Here is a 13,527-nt window from a genome sequence, read left to right on the forward strand (position 1 = left end):
AAATCAAAAGAAGCTTTACTTCAGCTACACGGGACACGCTTTACTTTTGGGCTACAAAATGTCAAGGATCAATGCGTCAAAAAGGCCCTGCCTCTCTGGGCCTATGTCAATTTCAGTGCATCTGTGTTTGAACCCATTGCTGCATACAAGAAGCTAACTATGGCTAAAAAACAATATGGAAGTGCAGATGGAAGAGAAAAATCGAATTTGCAAGGGAAATGTTAGCAGTCAGCACATGTTTGAATGTACTTTTTTAAATAAAGGAAAATACTGGTTTAAAAGTGTATGTTGGATAAGGCCCTGCCCTTATCTAGCAATGTGGAGGGGTTTTGTGCTGTGAAACATATATGGGAGATCTTATTCAACAAGGCTTCATTCTGATTTATAATAAAAATAAATAAAATAAGGAATCAAATTACATTTGCTACATGGGGGAAATCAGCCCCAAACAGGTTACTGCTTGGGGTTTGCCAGCAACAGAAGGCCCCTCACAGTAGATGATAGAACACACAAGTGCTAATTGTTACCTTGGCAGACTTTCATCTGAGCTGAAGCATCTTACAGTGGAAGTTCTGGGACACCAACCTGTGAAGTGGAAGCGGCCATAAACCTTCAATCAAACTGGGAAAACCCCTCCCCACACTGGACTGAAGTGACAGTTGGTGAAGGACAAAAAATGCCCATTTGTTTCAAAAGACTATTTTATTCAGAAACTTTTAAAGACGGTTATTTTTGCAACAGAAATTCGCAGGAATGTAAAAGGTTAACAGTTTTAATGTCAGTTTGTGGGTTTTAATTTAAGACTTTGTAGCCTTCACTGCCATATAGAGAACAGAAATGGCAGAGAATGGGGTATTCCAAGGAAAGTGTACATGATGCCAATGTAAAATTCAACACTGACATGCCTAATGATAATCCATACACACGTGTAAAGTTATAGAATTTTAGGCCGAATATTTCACACTAAAAATGACTAAAAATTATTAGAAGGGCGAAACAATGTCTCACAAACTGGAGAGTTGGACTGGTATGTTCTGCATAAAATATGTAACCTGTGTATGTTATTTGTTAAAAGGCCCCAACTGTACAAATGTGCCATTTATGGCAAAACCGGATGTTAGCTATGGTAACTGTGGGAGGTTCTGGACATTGTAAAACTCACATCATAAATCTGACATCATGCCCTTGAAACCCACCAGCTGAGAGGAAGGCGGTTACTATCACCCCTGACCAATCCAGTTGTTTAGAGGCGTGCTTAGCTAAGCCTGCCCTACCGTATAATTCTATGATGTCACCATGCTCTATCAAATGGGTGGCTGACAGCACTAGACAGATTCTTGCCTGAATTTCCTGCACCTGCGTTCCTGATCTTCTACATCCCTCTTGCCAGATTCCAGATCCCAGTGCAAAGCCAAAGCATAGCCGATTCCAGATCCCACTGCAGAGTCAAAGCATAGCTGATTCCAGATTCCTTTGCAAGGCCAAAGCATTGTTGACCATCCCAGGAAGGCCTCAATCCTGAAATCCCACTAAAATATCCCAATCATCAAAGGGAAAAGCTGTGGTATTTTTTTGGGAAGCATCCTGAGACCTGACCCACTTTTTGCCCATTAACTGCATGCCCGCTGCAACACTGCCATTCAGCTGTCCTGATTATCCAGTGACCAGACAGACTGTTGTTCTGCTAGTAGAGTCCGCCGCTACCTGGAGACACGCGCCCTGGAGTCCAGAACCCGGTTGACTGTTCCTAATCCCAAATTTTAAGATCGGACTGTGAGTATCCCCCATCCCATAACACATAGTATACCCCATCTTGACTTTTGTCTTTGTTCCACTCTCTAAGTAACCCTATCCATACCCTGATAACTTGCCTAAACTGTTCCAATTCTCTGTGCACCCTGTTCTTGTTTCCTAGCGTTAGCGCAATTCTTTCCTTCATCTCATCTTGTAACTCATTAGTAATATTTGTAGTAATTTTAATTAATTCCCAACATAGATCAGCACCCGGCGGGAAAAGGTTGGCGTCACAAATCAATCTTTGAACGTACCGTGGATTTCTTTAACAATATAGTCAGTCTAAATAATTTCATTTAAGCAAAAGTTGCCTTTCATTTTTAAAACCGATTTTCTCTTTTGAACTGCTTTATTTTCCTAACAACGAACCTCATTCAACCTTCCAATCTCTCTCAATTCACCAGTTATAGCCCTCCTTTCACTTCTATATTGTCCCTGTGCAGTGCACCTATCACCATGCCCACAAACCGCATTCTGATTCAGTGTTTTTCACCCGTTTTTTGAAAAAAAGGTTTTGGCATTGAAAACGGCAAACTAGAAAAAATGCAACTTTTACATGTGTGAATTCGGCTGCACTGGGTTTTCAATTTCAATCTGTTTTGTGAACTGTATGTTTTTGTGACACCTTGCCTGATGGTTGATAGTGAGATAACATCCCTAATACTGTGATAAAACAAGTGTATATCATTATTTAAACACACGTATAATTAATTATTTGTCAAAATACGAGTGTCATTTTAGGCCTTTGCAAAAGGGTTTTTGCCTCGCATTTTGATTCTGTTTGCTACCTCTTATCCCAGACTACCTGCCACTTCTTTCTATCCGCTCAGAATTCGATTATTGTTGGGTTGTGAGAACATTGCAGGGGGAAACCTTAACTTGGGCGCTATCTATCCTAATTCAAAAGTGCTCCTATTCATTTGTGCTTGGATATGTTCTACTAGAAGGTAAACCAAGTGCATTGCTTTAATTTCCATTGTCATTATCACCCCATTGGTGATTGCTGCCCAATATTAAAATTTGTGTGATTTTTGTGAATTTTAAAAATAAATAAATATTGTATTTTCACCAACCGGCCTGGTTCATGGTCCATTGTGACCCGGGGTATTTGTAAAAGGGTGTGTGAGACGGGTTGGGTACCGGCTCAATTTGAATTAGTGGAAATTATAGAAAAAGCATTCCTATTGAGCACCACATCCCAGGCTAAAACCAAGTGTCCTGGTCCAGTGTGTGACGCCCGATTGGAATCCTTAACAAGTCATAGCGAGTGCAGGGGTTTTTTGTAAACAACTAAGCATGGACTTGGACGCAATGGAGGACAGGATCACTAAAATGGAGGCTTGGAGCCCTGAGACAAGGCTGTCGGAAAGTGACCTTGCTGAATTAAAACTGCAGTGCGCAAAGGCTTATGTGAGGCTGTTCAGATTTGACTACGAGGCATGTGTGGCACAAACACATGCTGAAGGCAAAAAAATTGGAAAATTACTGGCATGGTTATGTAAATGTGAGAGGCCAAGGATTATGACTACGCTGCTACATGACGAGTGTGGTGCCCCATGGAGGTCCCAGGCAGCTATTAATGACATCTTCACTGCGTATTACACTCAATTACACAAATATGATACACAGATATGCCAGAACGAGATTGGTGCTGTGTTTAGCTAGAACTGACTCCCGCGGCTCACGGACGACCAAGAAGCCGGCTTAGATCAACCCATTTCCCAAGAAGAAATAGCAGAAGCAATCTCTGCACTCTCTGCGGGTAAGACAGGGATCACATTTAGTAGATGGAAGTCATGCCACTTCCCTATGGCGGGACTTAGAGCGAAGGAAATAACCGACTTACCGGACTTCGGGCTCAAGTGTGAAACGACTACATTTAAATATTTGGGTGTTCAGATCGCACATACACCCCCTTATATGCATAGGAAAAATACAGTAAGGGCGGTAGATGGAATTAAGAAATCCATGTAATTTTTGACACGCCTGCCACTCTCACTTATGGGAAGGGTCTATATAGTTAAGATGATTATCCTTCTAAGATTGCTGTACGCATTGATGAATATGCACTGTCACATAGAATCTGAGTTCTTCCAAGCTCTCAAGAACGATATCAGGGATTTTCTGTGGGGGGCAGGACAGCCCAGGATTGCAATGAAACCATTATATCTATTGTACCGCAATGGCGGAGTGCATCTTCCCCATCTGGAACTGTATTACCTGGCTGCCCAGCTGCATTGGGTGACAATGGGGCTGTCAGATGAAATCACCCCTGAAACCGGCTAGGCTTAAGGAAATTCTGTGGGTCCCTAGATGCTGTATTGGCTCCTATGACTTAATAGTAGAACTGGATATGCAGATTTGGGCCAGAGCGCTGACAACAGTCCACTCAGCACACCCACACTCCCGTAATGTTCCCATTGTAGCAGATGTTTGCACTGACTTGGAAGAACTGAGGGTCGCTAGATGGTTCATAGCGATAGTTTCAACAGTAAAACTTTCGACATACAAAAGTTCCGACACAAAAGCAATGAAAGAAATGTTTTAATCGTTTATTTTTAATGGGGGGGGTTGCTTTTTATCATGTGTTCTGACTTGTTTTCCGCGCAGGAGTTCATGTGGGAGTCCTGGCGGTGTGGTTCTTCCCGTATTTGGTTTGGTGAACAGATCTTGCCTTCCATTGTTGGTTACCTTGGTTTTCCCGGAAGTCCTGAGAAGCCCTGACTCTGTCCCTTCCCGCTGACTGGCTGTTGGGTGGAAGTTCCATATATGGTAGTGTGGGGAAGTGCCGACCAGACTGGCTGGAGCCTTCCCAACGACCGTATGTTGTTGGTACGCCCGTGGGGTGGGACCTGGGTGAATGGAGTGTGTGACGAATACTCATTCTGTGTTATGGGTGTCTAGTATCTGGTGTTCGACACAATGACTGAGACAGTCCTGCCTGAAACTGGTATGAATGCAGTGTATAGTGCTGAATGGTGGAGTACTTGTCCGAATCCACATTCTGTGTTGTGGGTGTCTGGATGGAGAAGAATGGCCTGAATGTACTGTGCGCCTGATTGGCTGACTGACTGCCTGAATGCTTCTCTGAGTGATTGGTTGCCTGAGTGTGACCCAGCAGAATGAATGGGAGATCAACAGTATATCTGGGGGCCTCTCACTACTAGAAATCGTTCAGAAACTGAAGTTGATACTTGATGCTTACTCTCGAAGCAGAGCCGGAAGAAGAAGGTGAACCGTTGTTCCCTTCCGTGTAATCTGAAAGCTGCTGTTTCTTCAAGAACTGATCCAAGAGAGGACCTGGTAAGGAGACCTCTCCCTGAACTACGAGGGACCATCGTGCACCAGCTGATCTTTGCCAAAGCTCTCTGGTAGACAGACCTACAAAAGGCTGCCGACCGGTGAAGGGGACCGCTGAGGAGAACGAAGAAAAGTACCGGACAGCCGTCCACCTTCGTCGACCACAGTAGCCGACCAGAGCCGCCATGCTCCCGTTTGCCTAAGAATATTTGTTCCAAGGACTCCCTTGTTCATCATCGTCGACCGCTTTCGTCCCGCCTGAGTCAAGGTCGTCAACGGCCAAGGAGTATCCGCTGGTGGGTTTCTCGCCACCCGAAGACCTCGGAGATGCCGATGAAGCTACTGAAGCCAGCCGTGGTCACGTTCCGTTCGCCTATGCCAGACGCCAGGGACTCGACGCCCTTGTTGGGCCAAAGTTCTTCACTAACTCTTTGCAGCAACGAACCATCGTCGTCGAGGTGTACCACACGCCTCCCCTGTTGCAGCATGTTTTCGATCACTCATCGACGAGCACCGCAAGGACAGAAGCTGCTACCTCAATGACAACATTCACCCTTTCTTCATCTCGGAAGTTCGACGACCCGTGCCTCACTCCTGAAAGGGAGTACACTCAAGAAGAGCCTGTCGATTCCCCGACGAAGAACTCTACAACGCAAGGTACATTTGGGTTGCAGAACTATCGAAGAAGATAAGACTTTAATAGACAATATATGGACTGGGCTTGTAGTGCATCTTCATTTACAGGTTGCCTAGGTGGGGGATCCTCCCACGGAACTGTGCCAATATAATGGGGCCAATATTCTGCTAATTGTCTAACCAACTTATCTTCCTCCTAAGTCTATGGTTGATATTGTTTTGCTGTGTTGATTCGTATTCTATTTGAACTGAGTACAGTTAATCCATTTTAATGGAATCAGAGTAATCGTGGTACCACCTATAACTGTATATATGTACCATTTTAGAATTGTCGGAGCACAAAGCGTATTATCGTGATTGTATACATAACCTTGAACCTTATCTATATAAAGACTATGTTTTAACTAATACAGTGTGTGGACATTCCTTTGTGGGGGCTTGGGGACTATAATGTACTTAGGAACCAGCCCGCATCGCCTTCTGAGAGGCTAGGTCTTGATTGCTCTGCTCGTCCATTGCTACCGTAATAGAGAATATTGGCTGGGGTCCTCTGTGCCTCTTCTCTGCCGTATAGAGAGCAGGAGTACAGACACCCCCCTCCAGTGCATTTCTTTACAAACCCAGACCAATTAAATACAGACATTTAATTAAGTTCATGAACCTAGCGTGTGTCTTGGCAAGTAGACATTTAGCTATGTCATGGAAATTTAGGCAAGGGCCCCAATACAAACAGTACATACAGAGAATTTGAGTGTTGGTGTCTGGCTGAAACAAAAGCATGGGCTGGGGCTGCGCGTGAGAGGGAGGTAGAGCTAGCTGACACGTTTGATGCCTGGAAAAGTCTTAATGTAGCAATCTTCGACCCCTCTGATGATAAACCGCCTTGAGCGGATAGATATATGGAAGTAATGACAACAAAAATAGAAATGACTCTGTAGTTGACTGGCACTGTCACGCCTCTACAATGCTTGGAAAGGTCCCTGGGTGTCTGATTATATTACACCTGCTGCTCCCCCAGGCTTACGGACCTACTAGTGAAAAACGATTACCCGAGTTCCTTTTGTTTTTGTTCTGTTTTCTCTTTTGTTCTTTGTTAGTCTGTTCAACAACTGTTTTTTTACATGCAATGTAATGTGACGATACAACATTATAATTGCATTGTACTAAGAAGTGGATGCTATCACTAAACATCCTTGTCATGCTGATGTAACAAAATTTCTGATGCACTCTGATCAATCAAACACATTTAAAAATAAAATTAGCGGGATTGCATGTATATATTTGTGTTGGGATGATTGTTCCGGGTGATTTGATTCATATATGGTTGTGTAAAAGGCTTGGAATTGTGAGGCGATGCTTTCTGTCGTTGTCACTGTTTTCCCCATCTGATCCTCTACTCACAGAATAGTTTGGGCTGCCTTTCTCTGTTGTAGCTGTCTTGCCAGGAGTCTGTCTGCTTCATTTGCTTTAATATAGTATTTCTGCATCAGGTAAATTAAGCTCTTTTCTGCTTGTCTGGTATGTACAAGGTCTAATTTGCCTTTTGCATTCCTGTATACTCTGCGGAGGTCCGGGCTGGTGTCTGTCTCTATCCGTTTCAGTGTATATTTTACTTTGGTTTCTAGGTCTAATTCAATTTTTCTCTTAGGTTTCTCCCTGTGTGCTTCGGCCGCAATGAACTCCCCCGGAGAGTCGCTTTGAAGGCGGCCCAGAACACATCGGCTCCTGTTTCCACATTTGTGTTGGTGTTAAAATAATCCCTAATTCTGTGTTCTAACTCTTCACAGATGACCGGGCGTGTTAAAAGCGTGTTAGGGAATCTCCAGCTCCATAGTTTAGATTGTAGTCTGGGTCGATAGTTATTGGGGGAGAGATCATAATAGTGTGGGTGTCTATATGTGTCATTCTTCCTATTAGCGTGGTTGAGGACCATATGTAATCAATTCTAGGGAAGGATTTGTGAACATGGGACTAATGCGTGTACGCTGTTTCTTTACCTTTCAGGGTTGTCCACAGGTCTCTTAAGTGTGAGCTGTTGAAATTTTGTTTTGAGGGCATGTGATGGAGGGGTTGGGCATATTTTGTTCTAGAGCTTCTATCCCGGAAGGGATCCCACACAATGTTTAAATCTCCCATCAGTATCATCTCCCCTTTGCTAAATTGTTCCAGATTCGTGAAGACTGTTTTCGGGAACCCCTCTTGGCCTGAATTTGGGGCGTATATTGTAGCCAGTGTTAAGGTCATCAAACCCAATTGTATGGTTACGAAGAGATACTGTCAAAAGAGAAATTGTATCGTGCCTCCTATTGCAATGAATATATGTATATTGGCCTACGCCAAGATGCTTGTAAGTCACTTGCGAAGAAATCTGTGTTGCAAGGTCCTGACCTTAAAATCAATGTAAGCCGCCATTTTAGGTCAATCCACCATTTTAGGTTTGCTTTGTTAAAATGGTGGACGATGTCATTCCGAAATACAACATGTCTGTCTTGACCTCTGTATGTAGCTAATATGTAACTTGCCTGCAGGCCACTTGTTGAGGTCGTGAACTGAGACCTTGTCCTTCGTTGACCTGTGTGTAAAGGATTACTCGTGCAATAAAACTAATCCGCAAGCATATGTTAAGAACAATGTATTCAAATACTGAACGTAGAACACTTGTTTAACTACATTGTATTAATGTTTGAGAAGACCTGCATGGAAAATCCCAGAATACACAGTTGCCGTATAGGCTTGTTGATATATGTATTAAAAGCAAACCAGTTACATGTGGATGTGCGAAACTCGGCATGAACCCTAGATCGGTGATGTATTAGTGGAATATCAACCCACAGTAGGGCTGGACATCGTGCTCATGAAGAGTATAAAAGACCAATGCATTCTAATGTACAGTGTCTCTCACTGAACACACTGAACCACGCTGGAGTTTGTTGTGTTGCACTGAGGGCTGATAGCTATCTGATTTAGCTCTGTTCTTCGTAACTGGATTCAGTATAAAATAAAGTACTTTGTATGTTCCTTTGTAACCTGTGTTCGTTGTATTTCTTTTTGGGGTACTCAGCCTCGATATTTCGATTTTGTTTTCACAGTTGGCGCCCGAATAGGGACTCTCATCTCAAGATTGATGCCTGATTGTTGAAGGTTGACGCAGGCTATCGGACCGGGATCGGACGGTGTGACAAAAAGGGGCCCCACTGAATGAGACGCGACACCTCAGCAGCGCTGACGCCCCGATCCCTGGACGATTAGCTTGTGGTCCGAGACGGCATCTTGAAGAGGGTCCACTTATCGAGGCGGGCAGATTTGCCGAAATCACCATACACGAGGTAAGATTAGTTAGGTAAGATTCTTTGAAATCCGATCAGACCTCCTTAGGTATGTTCAGGTGAGTCGTGACCCGACTCTTAATTCAACCCTGATAATTTGAATTTGGCGTATTGTATCTGCAGACACAATTATTGACCAGGTAACACCAATAATTTGATATGCCTGGGAAATTGTCTACCTGCTTCAGGGCGTTGTTCCGCAGCGATAGACAATCTTTGGAATGTAGCCGTCCCGCACCACAGGAGGGGTCGCCGGCATGTACTATGTACTGTAAGCATGGCATTGGAAATATAGCATTTAATGCCATTTGGCACAGACAAACCAGACATACCTCCAAACTTCAGTGGCCAATCAATGGTAGTTTTGAAATCCCTCGTATTGAGTATTTAGAGTCAATTCTATTAAAAAAAGGCTAGAACTGCAGCATTTGATGTTTTGCAGAATTGGAAAAAAGAAGCATTGCAGCAACTTAAAAGTAGAGAAAAATATGCGCGCCGTCATAAGATGAACGCCGAAAAAGCATTATTGTATGACCAAGATAAACATTCTGAATCGACTAGGAATATGGATGGGGCTTTCTCACTTGGAATTCAGAAACTCTATCCTTCCAAAGACCTCCATGCTTCCGATGAATTTATAGACAAATTGTTAAATGAACGAAGGCCTGGTGCCTCTGCGCCACCTCCGTATGTTCTTCTTCCTGCTGCTTTGCCTCTTCCTCCTGCTATTCCTGCTCTACCTGCTGTTGTTCCCATTGTTCCTGCTCCTCCTAATGTCCCCCTTCCTCCACCTCTTCTTATCGCACCTGTGACAGTACCTCCATTGAATTTGCCTGCTCCCTCTCTTCCAAGTGGTCCTGAGCCGCTTGTAGTCGATCGAGGTGCAGGGTCGAAGGTTGTCACTCGCAATACTGTACCACCAGAGAAGAAACGTGATTTGATTGCATGGGCTAAGCATTGTATGGAAAGGGATGATCAAGCTAATGTTTTTGCCACACTTTGTAATATGGATAATTTTCCTGAGAAAAATGTTTTATTGAAGGTTTAGGGATTCATTTATGTGTAATGTGGGGAAAATTAAATAATACAGATCTCCCGCAAGGGTTAAGGGATCTAAATACTTTAGCGTTTTCTAGAGACACTGTGGAGAAAGTAAATGAGCATGTCGAGAGGTTATTTGGGTATAGAAAGGAGTTAGAAAAGTTGCAGAATGAGGATGACGAGGGGGAAAGTATGTATGTGCAGAAACGCTTCCTTCTTTGTCGTAAATCGATATCTGAGGAAGCACGAATTTGTACGAAGGACACACTTAGATAGATTTCAGATGTCGATAACTCCAGTTGAAGTATATGACACATATAGTCAGTATACGCCAGAAATGCAGAGGAAAGTGATACAGGTAATGATAGAGTACCTGCAGGATGATTGTGTAAAACGAAAGATTAGTTGTCCTACAGAGTTATTGAGTATTTATAAGAGAGCTTTTTCACTTGACACTTCTTCGACTGCTTTAGCGCTCGATTTAGCTCTGTTGCTTAGTAAGCGTTCGGATCCACCTACTTCTCAGTTGCCTATGAGAGAGGTTCCTCCGACATTTGTCCCAAAGGTTGAGATTGCGGCTGATCCTGCAACAAATGTAGTCGCTGTGAACATTCCTGCACATTATGTATCGCAGTTCGTTCACGTCCCGTTCTCAAGACAGGAAGTTAATACTATTAGACAATCTATTCCTGATATCAGGAAAAAACCGACAGGATTCTATAAAGAAATAGAGTCCGTCTTGCAGGCTTCTGTTCCCTGTACTCCTTCCCATAGATTTATGGAAACAAGTTAGAACTATAGACGATGTGCCATTGTTGGGAGATACATGGGTGAATATAACTAGACTCGATGGAGAAAGGCCAGCTGGTGAAAGACCACCTCAGGTGATACTAACTTTGCCTGATAGAATCATTGCAAAATTGAAAACTATAATTCCAGAGAAAAGAATTATTTGGGACAAACTTACGGCTTGTGTCCAAGGGAAGTCTGAGGGTGCTACCGAGTTCTTTAATCGGTTCGAACAGGTATTCTCGGATTGCAGCGGGCAAGACCTAGGCACAGAGTCTGGGAAAAGGTTATTTGTGGGCAAATTTGTGCGTGGACTGCTGCCTGACATCCAGTCACAAATTAGGCCTTCTGAGAGCGCTTGGTAGACGAAGTCCCAATCAGAAGTACTGCATATGGCTCAGGACTGCGAGAACCGTGTCAATAATGAAAAAGATAGAGTTGAAAAACGAAAAGGTGATTTGAAGACTAAAGTGCTGTTACAGCAAATTGTTAGAGGCCCCAGAGGGGGTAGTTCTCATATTAGAGGTCAGTATGTCCCACAAGGGAATGTGCCCTTGGGTCCTGTGAAAATTAACCAGTGCGCCTATTGTCGTCAAGAGGGTCATTGGCGTGCACAATGCCCCGTCCTTCGACAAAGGTCGAATAACACATTTGGGAATATGGGTAGACGATCCAGAGGTCGCCCGAGTGTGGGGGGCCCTTGTAGAGGTCAGTTTACACAGGATCCTGAGCAACCTTTTTCACAGGATAATCAGACTTCGAGTGTGGACACTAGGAACATATTTGATCATCCTTCCGCTGCCATATTTATCTGAAGAGCTTCCTTTTGATGACATTCTGTTTCGTTAGGATTGCCCGAAGCAGGGTTTGGAACCTACACCTATTCCCGTCAATCAGAAAGGTTGCTACGTTGAAATGATGGTGGGAAATAGGAAACATCAGTTTTTGATAGATACTGGAGCACAGAAGTGTTCCATTGATCATTCACGGGTTCCAAACATTCCACTGTCAGGGCAAACCAATGTTTCAGTAGGGTTTTCTGGCACACCAGTTATTTGTCCGGTTTCTTCGCCGGGACCCATTTCTTTGCGTCCCTTTACGGACCACTGTCCATTTCTGTTGACTTCGAATTGTGGAGAGAACTTGCTGGGGTTGAACCTGTTAAAAGAATTGAATGCAGTGATTTATTGTTCTTCTGATGGGGTGCGCTTGACAATTTCACCACAGCAATTTTCTGTCTCGCAATTCTTGACTAGACCTTTGCCGCCAGAATTCATTGATGTACCAGAGAGCTTATGGGCTGTTGACGACAATGATGTCGGTCTTTTACAGATTGAACCTGTTAAGATAGTTTTGAAACATGGAATTGAGCTGCCACGCATTCCCCAGTATAAGATTTCAGTTGAGGGCGAGCAAGCTTTGAAATGCATTGTTTCCGATTTTGTGCATCGTGGGGTGATTGAAGAAATTTCAGGAAGTTTGTGCAATAGTCCGATTTTGCCCGTGTACAAAAAAGACGATAATGCAATTCCATTCTGTTTCATAATTGATTTACGTGCCATTAATAAAGTCGTCGCTCCACAATTTCCAATTGTGCCTGACGTGACAACGAGATTAACTATGATTCCAGCTACAGCTACTTACTTTAGTGTTGTAGATCTAAAGAATGTTTTCTTTAGTATTCCTATACACAAGGATAGTAGATACTTCTTCGTGTTCACCTTAGGGGGACGAACGTTCACATTTACTCGTGCACATCAAGGGTACACAGAGAGTCCTAGCATCTATAGTAGGGCTTTGAAAGAACAGCTTGATACCCTTGAATTGCCCTCTACTTGTACATTGCTTCAGTATGTTGATGACTTGCTTTTAGCTGCTGACTCTGAGAGCGCCTGTAAGGAGGGCACTGTGTTATTGCTTATCCATCTAGCTAAGCATGGTGTTAGGGAGAATTCTCTGTTAAGGCTAATTTCCCAAACCTAGTGCGTCCCCCAGCAGCTTTGCTGGATTTTTGGGGTTTCTTTTTTTCTCCTGCTAAGAGTGAGACTCTTTTTCTCCCACTCTTAGGTATGATTTGAGAATGTCCTTTGACATTGTAATGTGTTTTATGGGCTATGGGGTCTTTTACTCCATAGGGCTTCATGTGTTTTTGGTAAGTGTGTTACACAGCACCCTCAGTGCAGTAACACAGGGGTGTCATAGTGGCCCCCAAACATAGACTCCATACCCTGGGACTGACTACTGTCTCCCAGGGCATGTAAAGTCACCATTGACTTTACTAGTCTTAAATTGTGAACAGAACCAGTACAAACCATCATATTGTGGAAGTACTGGTAGGGGTAATTCGATTATCCCTGGGTCTGTTTTTCAAGGGGGCACTGTCCAGTCCCCCCTTGTCGAGTTTCTGGCTGGTGGCAGTGGTTACCACGCGAAATATTCCACAAGAATATTTCCTATGGGATTTTCCCATTCATTTTAAACGCACCACTTTTTTGGTGAAATGTTAAAGATACCGCCGGGTTATTTATTTAATATTTATTCCCCGGTTGGGTCTTTTTGCTAGGACTCGGTTTTAAAATGGCGTTTGTGTTCGCCTCTGTAACTCCAACCCAAGTCGAGCCCTTTGTTCCACTTTTGGCAG

This window comes from Ambystoma mexicanum, chromosome 2p, assembly GCF_040938575.1.
Source record: "Ambystoma mexicanum isolate Mex_15411 chromosome 2p, UKY_AmexF1_1, whole genome shotgun sequence".
NCBI lineage: Eukaryota > Metazoa > Chordata > Amphibia > Caudata > Ambystomatidae > Ambystoma > Ambystoma mexicanum.